The sequence below is a fragment of the Mesoplodon mirus genome (genome assembly GCF_964341445.2).
Source record: "Mesoplodon mirus genome assembly, chromosome: 2".
Classification (NCBI taxonomy): domain Eukaryota; kingdom Metazoa; phylum Chordata; class Mammalia; order Artiodactyla; family Ziphiidae; genus Mesoplodon; species Mesoplodon mirus.
In genome coordinates this window covers 83720267-83726668 of record NC_138977.1, presented here as the reverse complement: position 1 = coordinate 83726668, position 6402 = coordinate 83720267, and positions in this window count along the sequence as shown.

Genomic DNA, 6402 nt, shown 5'->3' with positions numbered 1-6402 from the left:
CCTTTATATCCTTGATTGGGTGTTTAATGTAAAAACCACTGGAAATAAAATCAAGAGTCAAGCAATGTTTCTCTCCCTCCACCCCTTGCCCATGGCTTTTTATTACAGGCAAAATGAGAGCCAATAGAATTATTTTTCCAAAAACTTGCCACCAAGGGGCACTTTGCTTGTACTGTAATTAAAATAAGATTCTAACGTTTTAAAATTTGAGAATCTGATAACTACCAGTATATAGAAAATGGAGTAGGAATGATTTTATTAACTAACTTCAAAGTTTCTTCTGCATTTTATTATAGAAAGGTTAAAAGATATGAATGTTATCAAAAGCATTTCAGGGACTTCCCTGGTGGTCCAGTGGTTAAGCTTCTGTGCTCCCAATGCAGGGGGCCAAGGTTCGATCCCTGGTCAGGGAACTAGATCCCGCATACTGCAGCTAACAGCCTGTATGCGGCAGCGAAGATCTTGCATGTTGCAACAAAGATCTCGCATCCAGCAACTAAGACCCAGCGCAGCCAAATAAATAAATAAACAAATAAATAAATATTTTAAAAAGCATATCAGTACTATATAAATATGTATAGTTAATTATAGCTGCACAAAACCACTTTAGAGCAAGTATAATGAACATAAAAGCTCAAATGGAGTTGTAATAAACCTTACAGATTCTTTGATTTTTACCACAGTAAGTTAATATTCTTTCTGTTAAGGAAAAAAAGTCCTCTGGTAGGTTCTAATTATAAGGGTAAATGTTTAATTACTCACTTTGAAAGAATATTTTATCCCCAGCAATATATCCATATAACTAAAAATATCAGAGCCCAAATTAAAATATTTTTCTAAAAACTGTTCCAATATTTTTGTAAGAAATGTTCTGCTTTTATTTTGAAATTGAGGATCATCCTCATGAAAGGAAAATATAACGTTCATATTAAAAACTTCAGTTCAAAATAAGTCTAATAATACAGTAAGCTCTAAAGGGAAGTTTAGCCTTTCAGACAAAGGGGTAAAGGGTAATTTGTAAATACCTCAAAAGATTAACTATATACTTTGTATATTACTAAATGGAACTGTAAAACATGAACCTGATAATTCACAGTATCAAGGACCATTATTTCAGATCAGAGAAACCTGCATATACAACTGTATTTTTTATGAGTTAATGACAAAAATGATACCCATTTTATTCTGGATCATTGCAAGTTTCATTTCTTTGTCTTGAGGGTTTGTAGTTTGTTACTTAAATGAAATGGCCTATTACTCTTGGAAGTCTAGGAATAAATAATTGTAGAGCTCCAAATTTAAATAATTTAAATGAAAAAAATACTATAAACTACTGTTTTCTTTTTAAAGGCTATCATTTTTTTAAAAATTGGGAATAAATTGACCTGAATTCCACTATTTAATTATTTGGAAATATCTATAGTTTCAAAGGCAATTTAATAAGAACAATGGTTCTAATGTTATTTATCTCCATCTTTGGTTAACAGCACTCCCTTCCTTTGAAGCAATGCCCTAACCCCTCTGTTTCAGGTAAGACTGCCAAACTCCCACACTCTCCATGTTTTCAAGGAAAAAATCCTTGGATACACTACCTCCTTTTGGAGGGAGAAAGTGAAATGGGAAGGCAAAATCTTCCCTACCTCTTTCCCTAAAGGCTGGTGGTTTCTGTGTCTTTCTCTGAGGGTAGCAACACAGTGGAAAAAGTCTTCCTTTTACTGAAAAACACTAGAATTTTCCCTTTCCCTAATGTTATGCTTATTGTTATAAAATTGTGTTAAGCCTTTTTCATGTCAGAGCGTTACTGTTAATCAATCACTTCTAGACACCCAATCTAAAAGACCTATGTTAATTACTGTTAATTTTTTAATACTGATCTTAAAAAGGATCCTTATCTTTTATTTTTTTTAAATAAATTTATTTATTTTTGGCTGTGTTGGGTCTTCGTTGCTGTGCACAGGCTTTCTCTAGTTGCAGCGAGCGGGGGCTACTCTGTTGCAGTGCGTGGGCTTCTCATTGCAGTGGCTTCTCTTGTTGTGGAGCACAGGCTCTAGGCTTGTGGGCTTCAGTAGTTGTGGCACATGGGCTCAGGAGTTGTGGCTCACGGGCTCCAGAGCACAGGCTCAGTAGTTGTGGCACACGGGCTCAGTTGCTCCGTGGCATGTGGGATCTTTCCCAGACCAGGGCTCGAATCCGTGTCCCCTGCATTGGCAGGCGGATTCCCAACCACTGTGCCACCAGGGAAGTCTCAGGATCCTTATCTTTTAGAAACACAATGTAATTTTTACTTAGTGGTATAGAATAATGTGAATTATTTAAACTAGAAGAAAAAGTAAATAGAGGTGAAAGTAGACTGGGGTAGCCATGGTGGAGGATTTAATGAGGGCTGGGTGATAATAATATGGAGGTTCATCATACTATTCTACTTTTATGTATGTTCAAAACTCACCATAAGAAGTTTAAAAAAAACCAAACCTGGGCTTCCCTGGTGGCGCAGTGGTTGAGAATCCGCCTGCCGATGCAGGGGACGCGGGTTCGTGCCCTGGTCCGGGAGGATCCCACATGCCGCGGAGTGGCTGGGCCTGTGAGCCATGGCCGCTGAGCCTGCACGTCCGGAGCCTGTGCTCCGCAACGGGAGAGGCCACAACAGTGAGAGGCCCGCGTACCGCAAAAAACAAAAACCAAAAACCAAAAACCAAACCTTTGTTGACAAATCGCCTGTTTGGACTGATAACTCTCGGAGATCATGGCCGACAACTTTTTTTTTAATGTTTATATTATTTTTATTAAATTTTATTTGTCTATAATGTATACATCAGTAGTATAATGCATGATGGAAAATTCATGATTTATAAAATGGTAATTAAATTACCCTCACCTTAGTCCCCAGGGTAGGCAACAAATCTATACACAGGCATGCAACTATACATCTGCTTCTCTCTTAATCTTATATCTTAAAGATTTTTCCACATCAGTACATCACAGAGCCTCCTCATTCTTTCGCATTGTACTCTGGATATGTTATTTACCTATGCCATTACTTAACCGTGTCCACTGAAAGGAAAACAAACACTATTTCTTCCATTACTCACACTCATAATACTTAAGATGCCAGATGTGTGGGTTTTCCTACACCAAGCAATGCTGTGATATTCTGCAGACACCAACTGGGTGTCCTACAGTTCAGTTCAGTCTGACACTATCCATCTGATCCCACAAGTTACGGGCTCAGGCTCATGGTGCTGCCCCCACTTCAGACACCAATTGCAAGTCCCAGGTTGTCACCTACCTACTCTTCTGACTGGCTGGCTATAAATCAGCATTCCTATAATCACCACCTCAGGTTTGATACTTTGCTAGAACAGCTCACAGAACTCAGGGAAATGTGTTTACTGCTTTATCATATAATAAAGGATATGGATGAACAGCTAGATGAAGAGACATCATGAAAGTCCAGAAGGGTTCCAAGTGTAGGAGGTTCTGTCCCCATGGATTTGGGTTGCACCACCCTCCCAGCACATGAGTTTGTTCACCAATCTGGCAGCTTTCCAAAGCCCACAGTTCAGGGATATTCATGAAGGCTTCATTATATAGGCATGATCAATTATTAACTCAATCTCCAGCTTCTTCTCCCAGGAGGAAGGTGGTGTTGTTACCGAACTCAGGTTCTGCTGGTTGCCGCTGGAATGCCAATACTCAAGAGATGAGAGTGTTGGTTGGAAAGGAAAAGTTGCTTTATTCAGGAAGCAATCTGGAGAGAAGATGGACTGGTATTCAAAAATCAACTTTGAAGATTCTGCTTGACTATGAAAGTTTTAAAAGGGAGAATCATTTGGGGAAGAGGGATCTGACTTCCGGTGTGCACTTTCTTCTGATTGGTCTATGGTGAGGTAACAGAGCCGTGTTCAAGGAATCTTGTGCTCAGCCTTAAGTGACCATTCTCCACCCAAGTGGGGGCCATAGTTCCTACAGAACTCAGATATTGTTATATTCCTTAAGGAGGAACCAGGACCCTGCCCCACAGCTGCACTACTGTTTCTTGACTGCTCCTCCTTTGTTTCTGCTTTCCCTCTCCTTCCCTGATAAGCAATGGCTGACCACTTCCTTGAGGAGTCACTCCATTCAACCAGGCTTGGGGAATGAGATGACCTTTCCCTCCCCAAAGCTCAGAATTATTTCCTAAACAGGTTCAAATATTCCCATATGCTCAGGGAAAGAGCATTATGAATTAACAATGTATATGTTCCTAAGAGCCTATACCACTGAATCTTTAGGAAATCAATTCTCCTAACACTCAATTTATTGAGCTATCACTTTTCCCCTTACACGGACAACTCATTTACGAATTCAATATTTATTCACCTCTCAAAATTGCCTTTATACAACTGATTTCCATAATGCCTCTTAGACTACAATCTCTAAGTGGACAAGGATTTAACTCGCTTGTTCAGTGTTTTGCTTAGTACCAGTTATTAAAATTGCCACACAAAATATCTGCCAACTCTAAACATCTGGAAGGGAAATATATTCCTCTATGTTATCCTGTGTTGATTTTTGACTCTGAATATACTGTATACTGTGAATCATTTTAGGGTTACAAATAACTCATCCACTAGGCTGTAAATTTCACTAGACAAAGAAGTACAGGAGAGCAAGCAAGAGAACAGCTGAGAGATGCACTATAATTTTTTTCTTTCCAGTTTCACCTTAGACCACATTTTTTCCAGTTTCATACTAGATCACAAAATTACACCAGTTCTATTGTTTGTGATGAGCTGAAGACAAAAAAAGAAGTTCAAATTCACCTTATTCTAACAATAAGGCAAGGAAGAGCAATGGAAAGCTAAATTCTAATTGTAAATGTTTTTTTGCAACATAACATTTTCAAATCAGCTTAAATCCAGAGAAAATTTTATTATTATGCAATTTGATTTTTACATCAATAAAATCTTAGATATAACAATACAGATGAGGGAACAATTTAATTTGTATTGAAATAAATATATTAGATATACAAAGCACATATAGTGAAAAAGGGTCACAATAAATTACAAGTGGAGACATCATTTTGCTCAATCACCAAAGAAAGCCCTTGACACTTCCAATTTCACACCATCAAATTTATCATTCTTGCTGATTTAAGCAGAACACAAAACAAATATGGATCCCAGGGCTTACTTTCACAGGTACCAGCACAGATAATTTAGTACGGTGATTCAATTTGAGAATCAGTAGGGACCAGTAAATCACTGCATAAAAGAAAGAGTGAATGAGGTCCTTTTTCCTTAGTGTCAGCAGGCTAGGATTATTATGTTTATTAGATTTTCTTGAAAGGAGTTCACATTTTCTCAAATATTCAGGAGCAATATTATGTCCCCTCTGAGCCCTACATTAGCATCTATGTGCTTTGATCTTGAATGCAGGGGAATGATGAATTTTTCAATTTATTTTATAAATTTATACAGTCTGGGTAGTATTGGCCTGAAGAGTATGTAACTCCCCAACCTGTATAATATTAGATATTAAAAATGGATTCAAAAGAAGTTACTAAGAAATGCTGACATACTGTGTATACAAATTTTTTAGTTCAATATATCCCATTATATAGAGCACCAGAAGTAATGCATTTATATATCAAGCAGTTTTTTATGACTCTCTTTCTAATCCTTGTGACCCTTTTACATTTGTTCCAATATATACACATCACAAATGTTACCTGCCCAAGACTTTGCCCATTTGGTCTCAACTTACAGATACATACGCAAACAAAAATTCATATCAAAAGCATTTGTCTTATTTTAAAGTTACAAAAGAAAATAGTCTAGGTTGGAACTAAACTGTCATGAACCAAGAAAAAAAAAACGTTAGTTTAAAAGTACTGAGCAAATCAAAAAAGTAGCTCTGGAAAACTATGATGGAAAAAGTGAAATGATTCTTGGGCCTTTCCTTCTTCTGGAATGTGAGCTAATTTTTAGATTCCAGCAAAGATACCCAATAATAATTTTTCTCTACCATTTTCTAAGAAAAAGAATCTGTTTTAGACTAAAAAAATACTGTACTTTATCTCTTGTCACATAACTCAAATTCAGTGCAAGTCAGTTTTCCTATTTGCACTGCACAACAGGAGAGAGACTACTCTACAGTTAATCCCTCACACAGGGATGTGTTCCTTTCTAAGAACCCTCCCAAATACCACCTCTGAAGATAAACATGTCATAGAGTAATTACTACCAGGAAACCTCCCAAACTTTTAGCAGCTCCTTTCTTATCCTTAATATCAGATCCAGTCACAACTTTCCACCCAGAATATTATAACAGGCCTGCTCATTACAACAATCTCTGGAAATAACTCCTGGATTTATAAAATATATATGCCTTTGGTATATTATCTGTTGAGCTACACTA